Source organism: Arachis stenosperma, chromosome 6, assembly GCF_014773155.1.
Source record: "Arachis stenosperma cultivar V10309 chromosome 6, arast.V10309.gnm1.PFL2, whole genome shotgun sequence".
Taxonomy (NCBI): Eukaryota; Viridiplantae; Streptophyta; class Magnoliopsida; order Fabales; family Fabaceae; genus Arachis; species Arachis stenosperma.
This window is the reverse complement of record NC_080382.1, coordinates 63,124,570-63,144,665: the sequence shown is the minus strand read 5'-3', so window position 1 is coordinate 63,144,665 and position 20,096 is coordinate 63,124,570. Positions and strand designations below refer to the sequence as shown.

Genomic DNA, 20,096 nt, shown 5'->3' with positions numbered 1-20,096 from the left:
CTTAACAATATTTTCTTCTTCTTGCTCCTTGCTAGGCTCAACCACTTGATCTTCATGCTTCTTAGCCTTTTTAGCCAAAGTTTGGAAGGGAGTTGGTGTAGGCTCTTCAAGAGGATTCTTCCATTTGGGCTCTTTGAACTTGAGTAGTTCCTCCTCACCTCTTGCAATATTTTCCTCCTCACCTCTTGCAATATTTTCCTTCTCACCTTTTATCACTTCCACTTCTTCTCCTATTTCTTCATTTTGGAGCTCCTTGCTCAAACATGTAGGCACAACACCAATTCGACCCAACTTGGTGCCACTCTTAAGGGTGATAGCGGGTTGAGAAGGTAGACCACTAGAGGTAGAAGCTTGATGGGCATTTTGAGTGATCGGAGGAGAAAGAGTCAAGCAGGATAAAGTTTCGACAATGGTAGCCATATACGTTTCTTGCTTCTTGTGAAACTCCCGTTGCTCTTGCATGAAGGTTTGAAGTGTGTCATTCATGTAAGGTTGGTTTGGAGAGGGGGTTTGATTGCCTTGAGGAGGGTTAGGTCTACTATTTGGGTGTTAATATCTTCCTTGATGTTGAGAATGTGGTTGTTGGTTGGGTTGGGAATGAGGTGGGATTTGTGCTTAGTATGGTGAGTAGTGAGGTTGTGGTGGTTGTTGGTAGGATTATTGGTATTGTGGTTGACCTTGGGAAGGTTAGTGATAGTAGACTTGTTGGCTTAGATAGGGTTGAGCTTGAGAGGCTTGGTTCCACCTTTGATGAGAGTTATCCTTCCATCCTTGATTTTGGTTCCCCCATGTTGATGAGATCCTTGATTGTAGTTGGACCTTTGTGGGTAAGGATTAGCCACTGCCAATGTAGTGTCCTCTTGAATTTAGGGGCACTCATCGGTGTAGTGACCGTTACAAGCACAAATACCACATGATCTTGGTGCTCCTTCTATTTTGGGAGGTTAAGGTGGAGGAGATAGCAATGCTTGGGGAATTTGTTGGCCTTGGGTGATTTGCCTCAACAAGATCGTCATTTCACCCAGGGTCTTGGTCAAAATGGCATCTCCGGAAGATGAGACTTCACTTATAGCTTTTGGTTGGGAATTTATTTCCCTTGAGTGTTGAGTAGAGTTTGCCAAATCTGCAATGACTTCCCAAGCTTCCTCAATGGTCTTGTTCTTGGGGAAGGATCCTCCACTTGCGGGATCAAGAAGAAGCTTGACTTGAGAGTTCATCCTTTGGCAAAAGTAACTGATAAGCACTAATTCATCAATGCGGTGGTGGGGGCAAGCTTTCAACAACTTTTTGAATCTTTCCCAATACTCATAAAGAGTCTCCCCATCTCTTTGCATGATGCATGAAATTTCCTTCCATAACTGATTTATTTTTTGAGGTGGATAAAACTTTTCCAGAAATTCCTTACGCAGCAAGTCCCAATTAGAAATAACATGCTCCGGTTGAGTATAAAACCATTCTTTCGCTTTTCCCTCTAAAGAGAAAGGGAAAGCGAAAACCATAACTGCAACTTCATCCGAGCCATGTCTCCTTGCAGTAGAGCATGCAACTTGAAAGTCTTTTAGGTGCTTGAGAGGGTCTTTTCCCAGTAGCCCATTATACTTGGGAAGCAAGTTTATCAAGGCCGTCTTGAGCTCAAAATTTGGATCCAAATTCAGATACCAAATTTGTATCGGTTGCAAGTTTATGTCTGGAGCTCTGGCTTCCTTCAAGGTGATTCTACGAGGTGGTTCCACCATAGTGCTGTCACTTGATTCACTCAAAGAAACTTCTGCACTCCCCACAAAAGAATATAAGGTTTTCTCGTTATTTGAAGAATGAGGGTCACGGTTTGAAGGTGATGGTGAATTGGTTTGCTCTTCAAGAGAGCCCGATTTACTATTCACAAAAGCTAGCCAGCACTAAACTTGCCTAATATGAGTTAAAGTTATTTCTATTTCCAGATCAAAAGGGGCCAAACTCAGGTCTGGAAGTGACCGTGTCATTCAACTGAGGAATCAATGAAAGCATGCAATTACCCAGAGCAAAACAAGAATAAGCAAATAAACAAAAATAAGCAAAACAAGAATAAGCAAATAAACAAAAACAACTTAATAGTCAATAACTACTAAAACTAGCTAGATAGAGGCACCATCTATCAATTAGTATCAAGTAGCAAATGAAAATCAAATATTCACACTATTCACATATTCACAACAACCAAAATTATAAAACTCATTGCACTTAATGTGTTCCCGGACAACGGCGCCAAAAACTTGATGAAGGGCGATTTATTGTCGATCTAGAAATAATTAAAATAAGAGTCTCTTCGTTGCAAGTATAGCCTAGACCGATGAACAATCCCCTTAATCAAAGTTTGGATTCAAAAGATGTCACTATTCAAAACCAATTTAATTCCGGGAGTTTTTACTTCTTGGGTCGTCTCCCAAGGACACTTGAGACCAATGAGTGTATAATTTCAGTTGTGATGCTCAAAGGGTTTTCAATAAAGAGATGAAAAAATAAAGAAACAAAAAGCATTCAAAATTACAAATAATGAACTAATAAAGAAATTAAAGAACTAGCTATGTAATATAGACAAGTAAGGTATAAAAAGGATTGATGTACGTGTGTGTGTGAATAATTCAATGCATAAATAGAATCTTGGCTTGGGATGAGCTAACGGTCCTTTCCTTGTTGAAACCACAACTATGACAATTAGAATGGATTAATCTCACTTGGTCAACCCTCACATCGGAGAGTAAGTTAAATGAGTATAAGTGTTCTTAACCCACAAATCCTAACTCACTTGCTAATTACCTTAGTAACAAGTTAGCATTAGTGGGAACAAGAACAATTAACAATCCAAGAATTATCACTAAATGCTAGACATTCCAACTCTAGGAACCCAATTGCTCATTTTTTCCAAGCCAAGAGATGGTAAATTAGCCCAGAATCAAAATTGACATTTTGTTAAATACTTGGTGGGGAAAAACACTAAACATGGAAAAATGAGAAAATGCTTGAAACTATGAGCAATAATTGATCAAAATCAACAATACTAACTCAAACAAACATAGAACAATCATCAATCATCAAAATCATCAACAAGAAATCAAAATTGCAAAAAGTATATATATATATATATATATATATATATATATATATATATATATATATATATTGAAACTATGACTTTAATTACAAGAAAGAGTGTGAGAAATATAACTATAAAGAGTAGTAATTAAGAAATACTTACAATGGAGGCTAGCAAAATCCAAGATAAAAAATGGAAATGGCACTTGAATTATAAAACTCTAATGTAAACCCTAATAGTGTTGAGAGAAAACTTAGAGAAAAACTAACTAAATACTTCCTACTACTCCTCCTAAAACTATTCTAATGATATGCTATGGTATGGTATAGTTCCTCAATGTTTTCCCCGTTCATTATAAGCTATTGGCTTCAGAATTGGGCCTCCAATCCATCAAAAGTTCAAGTCACATGCATTTTTAATGAAGGCATGTGCGGGTACTTGTGCGTACGCACAGATGGTGCGCGAAATTGTGATCACTACAACTTCGCACAACTAACCAGCAAGTGCACTGGGTCGTCCAAGTAATAAACCTTACGCGAGTAAGGGTCGATCCCACGGAGATTGTTGGTATGAAGCAAGCTATGGTCACTGGTGCACTGGGTCGTCCAAGTAATAAACCTTACGCGAGTAAGGGTCGATCCCACGGAGATTGGTGGTATGAAGCAAGCTATGGTCATCTTGTAAATCTCAGTCAGGCAGACTCAAATGGGTATAGTGATAAACGAATAAAGCATGAAGATAAAGATAGAGATACTTATGTAATTCATTGGTGCAAGAGCTTCAGACAAGCTTATGAAGATGCCTTCCCTTCCGTCTCTCTGCTTTCTTACTGTCTTCATCCAATCCTTCTTACTCCTTTCCATGGCAAGCTCGTGTAGGGTTTCACTGTTGTCAGCAGCTACCTCCCATCCTCTCAGTGAAAATACGTCCCTGATGCTCTGTCACAGCATAGGCTAATCATTTGTCAGTTCTCGTTCAGGCCGGAATAGAATCCATTGATTCTTTTGCGTCTGTCACTAACGCCCTAGCCTGCTAGGAGTTTGAAGCACGTCACAGTCATTCAATCATTGAATCCTACTCAGAATACCACAGACAAGGTTAGACCTTCCGGATTCTCTTGAATGCCGCCATCAGTTCTTGCCTATACCACGAAGACTCTGATCTCACGGAATGGCTGGCTCGTTTGTCAGGCGAGCACTCGGTTGTCAGGCGATTAACCATGCATCGTGTATCAGTAATCCAAGAGATATTCACTAAGCCTCTCATGCTTGTAGAACAAGAATGGTTGTCAGTCACCTTGTTCATAGGTGAGAATGATGATGAGTGTCACGGATCATCACATTCATCAAATTGAAGAACAAGTGATATCTTGGACAAAGAACAAGTGGAATTGAATAGAAGAACAATAGTAATTGCATTAATACTCGAGGTACAGCAGAGCTCCACACCTTAATCTATGGTGTGTAGAAACTCCACCGTTGAAAATACATAAGAACAAGGTCTAGGCATGGCCGAATGGCCAGCCCCCCCCAAATGATCTAAGAACTAGATGTCCAGAGATATCTCAAATACAATAGTAAAAGGTCCTATATATAGAGAACTAGTAGCCTAGGGTGTACAAAGATGAGTAAATGACATAAAAATCCGCTTCCGGGCCCACTTGGTGTGTGCTTGGGCTGAGCAATGAAGAAATTTCGTGTAGAGACTCTTCTTGGAGTTAAACGCCAGCTTTAGTGCCAGTTTGGGCGTTTAACTCCCAATTAGGTGCCAGTTCCGGCGTTTAACGCTGGAATTTCTTGAGGTGACTTTGAACGCCGGTTTGGGCCATCAAATCTTGGGCAAAGTATGGACTATCATATATTGCTGGAAAGCCCAGGATGTCTACTTTCCAACGCCGTTGCGAGCGCGCTAATTGGGTTTCTGTAGCTCCAGAAAATCCACTTCGAGTGCAGGGAGGTCAGAATCCAACAGCATCTGCAGTCCTTTTGAGTCTCTGGATCAGATTTTTGCTCAGATCCCTCAATTTCAGCCAGAAAATACCTGAAATCACAGAAAAACACACAAACTCATAGTAAAGTCCAGAAAAGTGAATTTTAATTAAAAACTAATAAAAATATAATAAAAACTAACTAAAAGATTCTAAAAACATACTAAAAATAATGCCAAAAAGCATACAAATTATCCGCTCATCACAACACCAAACTTAATTTGTTGCTTGTCCCCAAGCAACTGAAGATCAAATAAGATAAAAAGAAGAGAATATGCAATGAACTCCAAAAACATCTATGAAGATCAGTATTAATTAGATGAGCGGGGCTTTTAGCTTTTTGCCTCTGAATTGTTTTGGCATCTCACTCTATCCTTTGGAATTCAGAATGATTGGCTTCTTTAGGAACTCAGAATCCAGATAGTGTTATTGATTCTCCTAGTTAAGTATGATGATTCTTGAACACAGCTACTTATTGAGTCTTGGCCGTGGCCCAAAGCACTCTGTCTTCCAGTATTACCACCGGATACATACATGCCACAGACACATAATTGGGTGAACCTTTTCAAATTGTGACTCAGCTTTGCTAAAGTCCCCAATTAGAGGTGTCCAGGGTTCTTAAGCACACTCTTATTGCCTTGGATCACAACTTTATTTCTTTCTTTTTCTTTCTCTCTTTTTTTTTCGATTTTTTCTTTTTTTCTCTTTTTTTTTTGTATTCACTGCTTTTTCTTGCTTCAAGAATCATTTTTAATGATTTTTCAGATCCTCAGTAACATGTCTCCTTTTTCATCATTCTTTCAAGAGCCAACATTCATGAACCACAAATTCAAAAGACATATGCACTGTTCAAGCATACATTCAGAGAACAAAAGTGTTGCCACCACATCAAAATAATTAAACTGTTATAAAATTTAAAATTCATGCAATTCTTTTCCTTTTTCAATTAAGAACGATTTATTTAAGAAATGTGATGGATTCATAGGACATTCATAACTTTAAGGCATAGACACTAAGACACTAATGATCATAAGACACAAACATGGATAAACATAAGCACTAAAATTCGAAAAACAGAAGAATAAAGAACAAGGAATTTAAAGAACGGGTCCACCTTAGTGATGGCGGCTCTTTCTTCCTCTTGAAGATCCTATGGAGTGCTTGAGCTCCTCAATGTCTCTTCCTTGTCTTTGTTGCTCCTCTCTCATGATTCTTTGATCTTCTCTAATTTCATGGAGGAGAATGGAGTGTTCTTGGTGCTCCACCCTTAGTTGTCCCATGTTGGAACTTAATTCTCCTAGGGAGGTGTTACTTGCTCCCAATAGTCTTGTGGAGGAAAGTGCATCCCTTGAGGCATCTCAGGGATCTCTTGATGAGAGGGGTCTCTTGTGTACTCCATCCTTTTCTTGGTGATGGGCTTGTCCTCATCAATGGGGGTATCTCCTTCTATGTCAACTCCAACTGAATAACAGAGGTGACAAATGAGATGAGGGAAGGCTAGCCTTGCCAAGGTGGAAGGCTTGTCCGCCACTTTATAGAGTTCTTGGGCTATAACTTCATGAACTTCCACTTCTTCTCCAATCATGATGCTATGAATCATGATGGCTCGGTCTAGAGTAACTTCGGACCGGTTGCTAGTGGGGATGATTGAGCGTTGAATGAACTCTAACCATCCTCTAGCCATGGGCTTGAGGTCATGCCTTCTTAATTGAACCGGCTTGCCTCTTGAATCTCTCTTCCATTGTGCGCCCTCTTCACATATAACTGTGAGGACTTGGTCCAACCTTTGATCAAAGTTGACCCTTCTTGTGTAAGGATGTTCATCTCCTTGCATCATAGGCAAGTTGAACGCCACCCTCACACTTTCCGGACTAAAATCCAAGTATTTCCCCGAACCATAGTAAGATAATTCTTTGGATCCGGGTTCACACTTTGATCATGGTTCTTGGTGATCCATGCATTGGCATAGAACTCTTGAACCATCAAGATTCCGACTTGTTGAATGGGGTTGGTAAGTACTTCCCAACCTCTTCTTCGGATCTCATGGCGGATTTCCGGATATTCACCCTTTTTGAGTGAAAAGGGGACCTCGGGGATCACCTTCTTCAAGGCCACAACTTCATAGAAGTGGTCTTGATGCACCCTTGAGATGAATCTATCCATCTCCCATGACTCGGATGTGGAAGCTTTTGCCTTCCCTTTCCTCTTTCTAGAGGTTTCTCCGGCCTTGGATGCCATAATGGTTATGGAAAAACGAAAAAGCAACGCTTTTACCACACCAAACTTAAAATGGTTGCTCGTCCTCGAGCAAAAGAAGAAAGAAGAGAGTAGAAGAAGAAGAAATGAAGAAGAGGGAGATGGTGTTGTATAGGGTGTGTGAAAATGAAGAAGTGAAGAAGGGTATTTATAGGAGAGAGGGGAGATGAGGTTCGGCTATTATGGTTTGAATTTGAAGGGTGAGGTTGGTGGGGTTTTATGAAGGATGGATGTGAGTGGTGAAGAGAAAGATGGGATTTGATAGGTGAAGGGTTTTTGGGGAAGAGGTGTTGAGGTGATTGGTGAATGGGGGAAGAAGAGAGAGAGTGGTGGTGGGGTCCTGTGGGGGTCCACAGATCCTGTGGTGTCAAGGAAAAGTCATCCCTGCACCAAATGGCATCAAAATTCACGTTTTGAGCCATTTCTGGCGTTAAACGCCGGGCTGGTGCCCATTCCTGGCGTTTAACGCCAGGTTCTAGCCCTTTTCTGGCGTTTAACGCCAGTCTGGTGCCCCTTTCTGGCGTTAAACGCCCAGAATGGTACCAGACTGGGCGTTAAACGCCCAACTGCTACCCTCACTGGCGTTTAAACGCCAGTGAGTTCTTCCTCCAGGGTGTTCTGTTTTTCTTCCTGTTTTTCATTCTGTTTTTGCTTTTTCAATTAATTTTGTGACTTCTCATGATCATCAACCTACAAAATAACAAAAAATAACAAAAGAAAATATATAAAATATAACATTGGGTTGCCTCCCAACAAGCGCTTCTTTAATGTCAGTAGCTTGACAGAGGGCTCTCAATGAGCCTCACAGATACTCAGAGCAATGTTGGAACCTCCCAACACCAAACTTAGAGTTTGAATGTGGGGGTTCAACACCAAACTTAGAGTTTGGTTGTGGCCTCCCAACACCAAACTTAGAGTTTGACTGTGGGGGCTCTGTTTGTCTCTGATTTGAGAGAAGCTCTTCATGCTTCCTCTCCATGGTGACAGAGGGATATCCTTGAGCCTTAAACACAAAGGATTCTTCATTCACTTGAATGATCATTTCACCTCTATCAACATCAATCACAGCTTTTGCTGTGGCTAGGAAAGGTCTGCCAAGGATGATGGTTTCATCCATGCATTTCCCAATCTCTAGGACTATGAAATCAGTAGGGATGTAGTGGTCCTCAATCTTAACCAAAACATTCTCTACAAGTCCATAAGCTTGTTTTCTTGAGTTGTCTGCCATCTCTAGTGAGATTTTTGCAGCTTGTACCTCAAAGATCCCTAGCTTCTCTATTACAGAGAGAGGCATGAGGTTACACTTGATCCTAAGTCACACAGGGCCTTCTTGAAGGTCATGGTGCCTATGGTACAAGGTATGGAAAACTTTCCAGGGTCTTGTCTCTTTTGAGGCAATTTCTGCCTAGACAAGTCATCCAGTTCTTTGGTGAGCAAAGGAGGTTCATCCTCCCAAGTCTCATTTCCGAATAACTTGTCATTTAACTTCATGATTGCTCCAAGGTATTTAGCAACTTGCTCTTCAGTGACATACTCATCCTCTTCAGAGGAAGAATACTCATCAGAGCTCATGAAAGGCAGAAGTAAGTCTAATGGAATCTCTATGGTTTCATTTTGAGCCTTAGATTCCCATGGTCCTCATTGGGGAACTCAGTGGGGGTTAGTGCACGCCCATTGAGGCTTTCCTCAGTGGCGTCCACTTCCTTTCTTTCCTCTCCAAATTCGGCCATGTTTATGGCTTTGCACTCTCCTTTTGGATTTTCTTCTGTATTACTTGGGAGAGTACTAGGAGGGAGTTCAGTAATTTTCTTGCTCAGCTGTCCCACTTGTGCCTCCAAATTCCTAATGGAAGACCTTGTTTCAGTCATGAAACTTTGAGTGGTTTGATTAGATCAGAGACCATTGTTGCTAAGTCAGAGGTATTCTGCTTAGAACTCTCTGTCTGTTGCTGAGAAGATGATGGAAAAGGCTTGCTATTGCTAAACCTATTTCTTCCACCATTATTGTTGTTGAAACCTTGTTGAGGTCTCTCTTGATTCTTCCATGAGAAATTTGGGTGATTTCTCCATGAAGAATTGTAGGTGTTCCATAGGGTTCTTCTAGGTAATTCACCTCTTCCATTGAAGGGTTCTCAGGATCATAAGCTTCTTCCTCAGGTGAAGCATCCTTAGTACTGCCAGGTGCATTTTGCATTCCAGACAGACTTTGAGAAATTAAATTGACTTGTTGAGTCAATATTTTATTTTGAGCCAAAATGGCGTTCAGAGTGTCAATCTCAAGAACTCCTTTCTTCTGACTAGTCCCATTGTTCACAGGATTCCTTTCAGAAGTGTACATGAATTGGTTATTTGCAACCATTTCAATTAGCTCTTGAGCCTCTGTAGGCGTCTTCTTCAGATGAAGAGATCCTCCAGCAGAGCTATCCAAAGACATCTTGGATAGTTCAGAGAGACCATCATAGAAGATACCTATGATGCTCCATTCAGAAAGCATGTCTGAGGGACATCTTCTGATTAATTGTTTGTATCTTTCCCAAGCTTCATAGAGGGATTCTCCATCCTTCTGTCTGAAGGTTTGGACTTCCACTCTAAGCTTACTCCATCTTTGTGGTGGAAAGAACTTTGCCAAGAAGGCATTGACTAGCTTTTCCCAAGAGTCCAGGCTTTCTTTAGGTTGAGAGTCCAACCATATTCTAGCTCTGTCTCTTACAGCAAAAGGGAATAGCATCAGTCTATAGACCTCAGGGTCTACCCCATTAGTCTTGACTGTGTCACAGATTTGCAAGAATTCAGCTAAGAACTGATGAAGATCTTCCATTGGAAGTCCATGGAACTTGCAATTCTGTTGCATTAGAGAAACTAATTGAGGTTTAAGCTCAAAGTTGTTTGCTCCAATGGCAGGGATAGAGATGCTTCTCCCATAGAAGTCGGGAGTAGGTGCAGTAAAGTCACCCAGCACCTTCCTTGCATTGTTGGCATTGTTGTTGTTTTCGGCTGCCATGTGTTCTTCTTCTTTGAAGAATTCGGTCAGGTCCTCTAAAGAGAGTTGTGCTTTGGCTTCTCTTAGCTTCCGCTTCAAGGTTCTCTCAGGTTCAGGGTCAGCTTCAACAAGAATGCCTTTGTCTCTGCTCCTGCTCATATGAAAGAGAAGAGAAAGAGAAAATGTGGAATCCTCTATGTCACAGTATAGAGATTCCTTGAAGTGTCAGAGGAAAAAGAAAAATAGAAAGAAGAAGGAGAAGAAGAATTCGAACTTTAATTAGGTAAGGTTCGAATTGTGCATTGAGAAGGAGTGGACTCCATAAATAGAAGGATGTGAGAAGGAGGGGAGTAATTTTCGAAAATTAATTAGAAGATTTTGAAAACATTTTGCAAAACACTTAATTGATTTTCGAAAATAAGAGTGGAAAAGAAATCAAGTGATTTTTTTGAAAAAGATTTGAAATTAGAAGTTAAAAGGATTTGATTGAAAACTTAATTTGAAAAAAGATGTGATTAAAAAGATGTGATTGAGAAGATATGATTTGAAAACAATTTTAAAAGATATGATTTGAAAACAATTTTTTTAAAAAAATTTGATTTTAAAAATTAATGACTTGCCTAACAAGAAAAGATATGATTCAAACATTTAAAACCTCTCTCAACAGAAAAGGCAACATACTTGAAATGTTCAATCAAATCATTAATTGTTAGCAAGAATCTTTGAAAAAGGAAAGAATTGATTTTGAAAACATTTGATTGAAAAGATATGATTTGAAAAAGATTTGATTTTGAAAAACTTTGAAAACTTGAAAAAAAAATTGATTTGAAAACAAAATCTTCCCCCTAGCACCATCCTGGCGTTAAACGCCCAGAATGGTATACATTCTGGAGTTTAACGCCCAAAATGCTACCTCTTTGGGCGTTAAATGCCCAACCAGGTACCCTGGCTGGCGTTTAAACGCCAGTCTGTCTTCTTCACTGGGCATTTTTGAATGCTCAGCTTTTTCTGTGTAATTCCTCTGCAGTATGTTCTGAATCTTCAATTCTTGGTATCATTGACTTGAAAAGACACAAATTAAAAATATTTTTGGATTTTTAATAATCAAAATGCAACAAGAATGAAATAACAATGCATGCAAGACACCAAACTTAGCAGTTTGTATACTACTGACACTATAAACACAAAAACACTCAAGCCAAAAGAATTCAAAGATCAAAACAAAGAAATACATGCATGGATTCGAAAAATATAACAAAAACATGCATTTGACACCAAACTTAAGATGAGACTCTAGACTCAAACAAGAAATATTTTTTTGGATTTTATGATTTTAAAATTTTTTTGTGTTTTTCGAAAATTAAGTGGAAAAAGATATCAAAATTCTTAATGAGAATTCCAGGAATCAGTGCAATGCTAGTCTAAGACTCCGGTCCAGGAATTAGACATGACTTCACAGCCAGCCAAGCTTTCAAAGAAAGCTTCGGTCCAAAACACTAGACATGGCCAAAGGCCAGCCAAGCCTTAGCAGATCACTGCTCCAAAAGCAAGATTGATAAAAATCATCAAGCTCTTGTGATGATAAGTTGAAACCTCGGTACAATGAAATTAGACATGGCTTCTCAGCCAGCCAGATTTCAACAAATCATCATGAAACTCTAGGATTCACCCTCAAGAATTTCGAAAAAAAATACCTAATCTAAGCAACAAGATGAACCGTCAGTTGTCCATACACAAGAACAATCCCCGGCAACGGCGCCAAAAACTTAGTGCACTGGGTCGTCCAAGTAATAAACCTTACGCGAGTAAGGGTCGATCCCACGGAGATTGGTGGTATGAAGCAAGCTATGGTCATCTTGTAAATCTCAGTCAGGCAGACTCAAATGGGTATAGTGATAAACGAATAAAGCATGAAGATAAAGATAGAGATACTTATGTAATTCATTGGTGCAAGAGCTTCAGACAAGCGTATGAAGATGCCTTCCCTTCCGTCTCTCTGCTTTCCTACTGTCTTCATCCAATCCTTCTTACTCCTTTCCATGGCAAGCGTGTAGGGTTTCACTGTTGTCAGCAGCTACCTCCCATCCTCTCAGTGAAAATACGTCCCTGATGCTCTGTCACAGCATAGGCTAATCATCTGTCGGTTCTCGTTCAGGCCGGAATAGAATCCATTGATTCTTTGCGTCTGTCACTAACGCCCTAGCCTGCTAGGAGTTTGAAGCACGTCACAGTCATTCAATCATTGAATCCTACTCAGAATACCACAGACAAGGTTAGACCTTCCGGATTCTCTTGAATGCCGCCATCAGTTCTTGCTATATCACGAAGACTCTGATCTCACGGAATGGCTGGCTCGTTTGTCAGGCGAGCACTCGGTTGTCAGGCGATCAACCATGCATCGTGTATCAGTAATCCAAGAGATATTCACTAAGCCTCTCATGCTTGTAGAACAAGAATGGTTGTCAGTCACCTTGTTCATAGGTGAGAATGATGATGAGTGTCACGGATCATCACATTCATCAAATTGAAGAACAAGTGATATCTTGGACAAAGAACAAGTGGAATTGAATAGAAGAACAATAGTAATTGCATTAATACTCGAGGTACAGCAGAGCTCCACACCTTAATCTATGGTGTGTAGAAACTCCACCGTTGAAAATACATAAGAACAAGGTCTAGGCATGGCCGAATGTCCAGCCCCCCCCAAATGATCTAAGAACTAGATGTCCAGAGATATCTCAAATACAATAGTAAAAGGTCCTATATATAGAGAACTAGTAGCCTAGGTGTACAAAGATGAGTAAATGACATAAAAATCCGCTTCCGGGCCCACTTGGTGTGCTTGGGCTGAGCAATGAAGAAATTTCGTGTAGAGACTCTTCTTGGAGTTAACGCCAGCTTTAGTGCCAGTTTGGGCGTTTAACTCCCAATTAGGTGCCAGTTCCGGCGTTTAACGCTGGAATTTCTTGAGGTGACTTTGAACGCCGGTTTGGGCCATCAAATCTTGGGCAAAGTATGGACTATCAAATATTGCTGGAAAGCCCAGGATGTCTACTTTCCAACGCCGTTGAGAGCGCGCTAATTGGGCTTCTGTAGCTCCAGAAAATCCACTTCGAGTGCAGGGAGGTCAGAATCCAACAGCATCTGCAGTCCTTTTGAGTCTCTGGATCAGATTTTTGCTCAGATCCCTCAATTTCAGCCAGAAAATACCTGAAATCACAGAAAAACACACAAACTCATAGTAAAGTCCAGAAAAGTGAATTTTAATTAAAAACTAATAAAAATATAATAAAAACTAACTAAAAGATTCTAAAAACATACTAAAAACAATGCCAAAAAGCATACAAATTATCCGCTCATCAGTAACCTTGTAAATCTTAGTCAGGCAGACTCAAATGGGTATAGGTGATATACGAATAAAGCATAAAGATAAAGATAGAGGTACTTATGTAATTCATTGGTAGGAACTTCAGATAAGCGTATGAAGATGCCTTCCCTTCCGTCTCTCTGCTTTCCTACTGTCTTCATCCAATCCTTCTTACTCCTTTCCATGGCAAGCTTATGTAGGGTTTCACCGTTGTCAGTGGCTACCTCCCATCCTCTCAGTGAAAATGTTCCTATGCTCTGTCACAGCATATGGCTAATCAGCTGTCGGTTCTCGGTCAGGCCGGAATAGAATCCAGTGATTCTTTTGCGTCTGTAACTAACGCCCCGCCTGCTAGGAGTTTGAAGCACGTCACAGTCATTCAATCATTGAATCCTACTCAGAATACCACAGACAAGGTTAGACCTTCCGGATTCTCTTGAATGCCGCCATCAGTTCTCGCCTATACCACGAAGACTCTGATCTCACGGAATGGCTGGCTCGTTTGTCAGGCGAGCACTCGGTTGTCAGGCGATCAACCATGCATCGTGTATCAGGAATCCAAGAGATAAACACTAGAGCCTTGTTTGCTTGTAGAACAGAAGTGGTTGTCAGTCACCTTGTTCATAAGTGAGAATGATGATGAGTGTCACTGATCATCACATTCATCAGTTGAAGAACAAGTGATATCTGGACAAAGAACAAGCGGAATTGAATAGAAGAACAATAGTAATTGCATTAATACTCGAGGTACAGCAGAGCTCCACACCTTAATCTATGGTGTGTAGAAACTCCACCATTGAAAATACATAAGAACAAGGTCTAGGCATGGCCGAATGGCCAGCCTCCCCCAAAGAGGGTTTAATCATCAAAGCATGACCAAAAGCTCTCTAATACAATAGCAAAAGGTCCTACTTATAGAAAACTAGTAGCCTAGGGTGTACAGAGATGAGTAAATGACATAAAAATCCACTTCCGGGCCCACTTGGTGTGTGCTTGGGCTGATCAATGAAGCAATTTCGTGTAGAGACTCTTCTTGGAGTTAAACGCCAGCTTTTATGCCAGTTTGGGCGTTTAACTCCCATTTAGGTGCCAGTTCCGGCGTTTAACGCTGGGATTTCTGAGGGTGACTTTGAACGCCGGTTTGGGCCATCAAATCTTGGGCAAAGTATGGACTATCATATATTGCTGGAAAGCCCAGGATGTCTACTTCCAACGCCATTGAGAACGCGCCAATTGGGCTTCTGTAGCTCCAGAAAATCCACTTCGAGTGCAGGGAGGTCAGAATCCAACGCATCTGCAGTCCTTTTCAGTCTCTGGATCAGATTTTGCTCAGGTCCCTCAATTTCAGCCAGAAAATACCTGAAATCACAGAAAAACACACAAACTCATAGTAAAGTCCAGAAAAGTGAATTTTAACTAAAACTAAAAAATATACTAAGAACTCAACTAAAACTACTAAAACATACTAAAAACAATGCCAAAAAAGGGTACAAATTATCCGTCATCACAACACCAAACTTAAATTATTGCTTGTCCTCAAGCACTGAAGATCAAATAAGATAAAAAGAGGAGAATATGCAATGAATTCAAAAACATCTATGAAGATTAGTATTAATAGATGAGCGGGGCTTTTAGCTTTTTGCCTCTGAACAGTTTTGGCATCTCACTCTATCCTTTGCAACTCAGAATGATTGGCTTCTTTAGGAAATCAGAATCCAGATAGTGTTATTGATTCTCCTAGTTAAGTATGATGATTCTTGAAACACAGCTACTTTATGAGTCTTGGCCGTGGCCCAAAGCACTCTGTCTTCCAGTATTACCACCGATACATACATGCCACAGACACATAATTGGGTGAACCTTTTCAGATTGTGACTCAGCTTTGCTAGAGTCCCCAATTAGCGGTGTCCAGGGTTCTTAAGCACACTCTTTTGCTTTGGATCACAACTTTATTCTTTCTTTTTTTCTTTTTCTCTCTTTTTTTTTTCGGTTTTTTTTTTTTGTATTCACTGCTTTCTGCTTCAAGAATCATTTTAATGATTTTTTCAGATCCTCAGTAACATGTCTCCTTTTTCATCATTCTTTCAAGAGCCAACATTCATGAACCACAAATTCAAAAGACATATGCACTGTTTAAGCATACATTCAGAAGACAAAAGTAATGCCACCACATCAAAATAATTAAACTGCTGTAAAATTCAAAATTCATGCAATTCTTTCTCTTTTTCAAGTTAAGAACAAATTTTTTTTATTTAAGAAAGGTGATGGATTCATAGGAAATTCATAACTTTAAGGCATAGACACTAAGACACTAATGATCACAAGACACAAACATAGATAAACATAAGTACTAAAATTCGAAAAAACAGAAAATAAAGAACAAGGAGATTAAAGAACGGGTCCACCTTAGTGATGGCGGCTCTTTCTTCCTCTTGAAGATCCTATGGAGTGCTTGAGCTCCTCAATGTCTCTTCCTTGTCTTTGTTGCTCCTCTCTCATGATTCTTTGATCTTCTCTAATTTCATGGAGGATGATGGAGTGTTCTTGATGCTCCACCCTTAGTTGTCCCATGTTGGAACTCAGTTCTCCTAGGGAGGTGTTCAGTTGCTCCCAATAGTTTTGTGGAGGAAAGTGCATCCCTTGAGGCATCTCAAGGATCTCATGATGAGAGGGGTCTCTTGTGTGCTCCATCCTTTTCTTAGTGATGGGCTTATCCTCATCAATGGGGATGTCTCCCTCTATGTCAACTCCAACAGAATAACAGAGGTGACAAATGAGATGAGGAAAGGCTAACCTTGCTAATCTTTCTAGAGGTTTCTCCGGCCTTGGATGCCATAAATGGTTATGGAAAAACGAAAAAGCAACGCTTTTACCACACCAAACTTAAAAGGTTTGCTCGTCCTCGAGCAAAAGAAGAAAGAAGAGAGTAGAAGAAGAAGAAATGAGGAAGAAGGAAGTGGCTTTTGTGTTCGGCCAAAGAGGGGGAGAAGTGGTGTTTAGGTTGTGTGAAAATGAAGGGGTGAAGAAGGGTTTATATAGGAGAGGGGGGTCATGGTTCGGCCACTGATGGGTGGGTTTGGGAGGGAAAGTGGTTTGAATTTGAATGGTGAGGTAGGTGGGATTTTATGAAGGATGGATGTGAGTGGTGAAGAGAAAGATGGGATTTGATAGGTGAAGGGTTTTTGGGGAAGAGGAGTTGAGGTGATTGGTGAATGGGTGAAGAAGAGAGAGAGAGTGGTGGGGTTGGTAGGGATCTTGTGGGGTCCACAGATCCTGTGGTGTCAAGGAAAAGTCATCCCTGCACCAAATGGCATTCAAAATCACGTTTTGAGCCATTTCTGGCGTTAAACGCTGGGCTGGTGCCCATTCCTGGCGTTTAACGCCAGGTTCTTGCCCTTTTCTGGCGTTTAACGCCAGTCTGGTGCCCCTTTCTGGCGTTAAACGCCCAAAATGGTGCCAGACTGGGCGTTAAACGCCCAACTGCTAGCCTCACTGGCGTTTAAACGCCAGTGGGTTCTTCCTCCAGGGTGTGCTGTTTTTCTTCCTGTTTTTCATTCTGTTTTTGCTTTTTCAATTGATTTTGTGACTTCTCATGATCATCAACCTACATAAAACATAAAATAACAAAAGAAAATAGTCAAATATACATTGGGTTGCCTCCCAACAAGCGCTTCTTTAATGTCATTAGCTTGACAGAGGACTCTCATGGAGCCTCACATTTTCTCAGAGCAATGTTGGAACCTCCCAACACCAAACTTAGAGTTTGAATGTGGGGGTTCAACACCAAACTTAGAGTTTGGTTGTGGCCTCCCAACACCAAACTTAGAGTTTGACTGTGGGGGCTCTGTTTGACTCTGATTTGAGAGAAGCTCTTCATGCTTCCTCTCCATGGTGACAGAGGGATATCCTTGAGCCTTAAACACAAAGGATTCTTCATTCACTTGAATGATCAGTTTGCCTCTATCAACATCAATCACGGCCTTTGCTGTGGCTAGGAAGGATCTGCCAAGGATGATGGTCTCATCCATGCACTTCCCAGTCTCTAGGACTATGAAATCAGCAGGGATGTAATGGTCTTCAATCTTCACCAAAACATCCTCTACAAGGCCATGAGCTTGTTTTCTTGAGTTGTCTGCCATCTCTAATGAGATTCTTGCAGCTTGCACCTCAAAGATCCCTAGCTTCTCCATTACAGAGAGAGGCATGAGGTTTACACTTGACCCTAAGTCACACAGAGCCTTCTTGAAGGTCATGGTGCCTATGGTACAAGGTATTGAAAACTTCCCAGGATCTTGTCTCTTTTGAGGTAATTTCTGCCTAGACAAGTCATCCAGTTCTTTGGTGAGCAAAGGAGGTTCATTCTCCCATGTCTCATTTCCAAATAACTTGTCATTTAGCTTCATGATTGCTCCAAGGTATTTAGCAACTTGCTCTTCAGTGACATACTCATCCTCTTCAGAGGAGGAATACTCATCAGAGCTCATGAAAGGCAGAAGTAAGTCCAATGGAATCTCTATGGTCTCATTTTGAGCCTCAGATTCCCATGGTTCCTCATTGGGGAACTTAATAGAGGTCAGTGCACGCCCACTGAGGTCTTCCTCAGTGGCGTTCACTTCCTCTCCTTCCTCTCCAAATTCGGCCATGTTGATGGCCTTGCACTCTTCTTTTGGATTTTCTTCTGTATTGCTTGGGAGAGTACTAGGAGGGAGTTCAGTAACTTTCTTGCTCAGCTGTCCCACTTGTGCCTCCAAATTCCTAATGGAGGACCTTGTTTCAGTCATGAAACTTTGAGTGGTTTTAATTAGATCAGAGACCATGGTTGCTAAGTCAGAGGGGTTCTGCTTAGAATTCTCTGTCTGTTGCTGAGAAGATGATGGAAAAGGCTTGCCATTGCTAAACCTGTTTCTACCACCATTATTGTTGTTAAAACCTTGTTGAGGTCTTTCTTGATTCTTTCATGAGAAATTTGGGTGATTTCTCCATGAAGAATTATAGGTGTTTCCATAGGGTTCTCCTAGGTAATTCACCTCTTCCATTGAAGGGTTCTCAGGATCATATGCTTCTTCTTCAGATGAAGCATCCTTAGTACTGTTTGGTGCATTTTGCATTCCAGACAGACTTTGAGAAATCAAATTGACTTGTTGAGTCAATATCTTGTTCTGAGCCAATATGGCATTCAGAGCATCAATCTCAAGAACTCCTTTCTTCTGATTAGTCCCATTGTTCACAGGATTCCTTTCAGAAGTGTACATGAATTGGTTATTTGCAACCATTTCAATTAGCTCTTGAGCTTCTGTAGGCGTCTTCTTCAAATGAAGAGATCCTCCAGCAGCTATCCAAAGACATCTTGGATAGTTCAGAGAGACCATCATAGAAAATACCTATGATGCTCCATTCAGAAAGCATGTCAGAAGGACATTTTCTGATCAATTGTTTGTATCTTTCCCAAGCTTCATAGAGGGATTCTCCATCCTTCTGTCTGAAGGTTTGGACTTCCACTCTAAGCTTACTCAATTTTTGAGGTGGAAAGAACTTTGCCAAGAAGGCTTTGACTAGCTTTTCCCATGAGTCCAGGCTTTCTTTAGGTTGTGAGTCCAACCATGTCCTAGCTCTGTCTCTTACAGCAAAAGGGAATAGCATAAGTCTGTAGACCTCAGGGTCTACCCCATTAGTCTTGACAGTGTCACAGATTTGCAAGAATTCAGCTAAAAATTGATGAGGATCTTCCAGTGGAAGTCCATGAAACTTGCAATTCTGTTGCATTAGAGAAACTAATTGAGGCTTAAGCTCAAAGTTGTTTGCTCCAATGGCAGGGATAGAGATGCTTCTCCCATAGAAGTCGGGAGTAGGTGCAGTAAAGTCACTCAGCACCTTCCTTGCATTGTTTACATTGTTGTTGTTTTCGGCTGCCATGTCTTCTTTTTCTTTGAAGATTTCTGTTAGGTCCTCTATAGAGAATTGTGCCTTAGCTTCTCTTAGCTTTCGCTTCAAGGTCCTTTCAGGTTCAGGGTTAGCTTCAACAAGAATGCCTTTGTCTCTGCTCCTGCTCATATGAAAGAGAAGAGAACAAGAAAATGTGGAATCCTCTATGTCACAGTACAGAGATTCCTTGAGGTGTCAGAAGAACAGAAAAATAGAAGAAAGAGGTAGAAGAATTCGAACTTAATCAGATAGAGTTCGAATTGTGCATTGAGAAGGAGTGGTACTCCATAAATAGAAGGATGTGGGAAGAGGGGAAGAGAATTTTCGAAAATTAAGTTAAAGAAATTGAAAACATTTTGAAAAACACTAATTAATTTTCGAAAATAAGAGTGGGAAAGAAATCAAGTGATTTTTTGAAAAAGATTTTGAAATTAGAAATCAAAAGATTTGATTGAAAATTATTTTGAAAAAGATGTGATTAAAAGATATGATTGGTTTTAAAAAATGTGATT

General features: G+C 40.5%; 2 non-coding genes across 2 annotated transcripts; both read left to right on the top strand.

Annotated features, from left to right (window-relative positions):
• Positions 1-9,803: 9,803 nt before the first annotated feature.
• LOC130938391 (small nucleolar RNA R71) lies at positions 9,804-9,911 on the top strand. Its single transcript, XR_009069558.1, has one exon. It is a non-coding gene; the product is annotated as a small nucleolar RNA R71 (small nucleolar RNA).
• Positions 9,912-19,062: 9,151 nt separating this feature from the next.
• Positions 19,063-19,170, top strand: LOC130937340 (small nucleolar RNA R71). Its single transcript, XR_009068561.1, has one exon. It is a non-coding gene; the product is annotated as a small nucleolar RNA R71 (small nucleolar RNA).
• Positions 19,171-20,096: the final 926 nt, after the last annotated feature.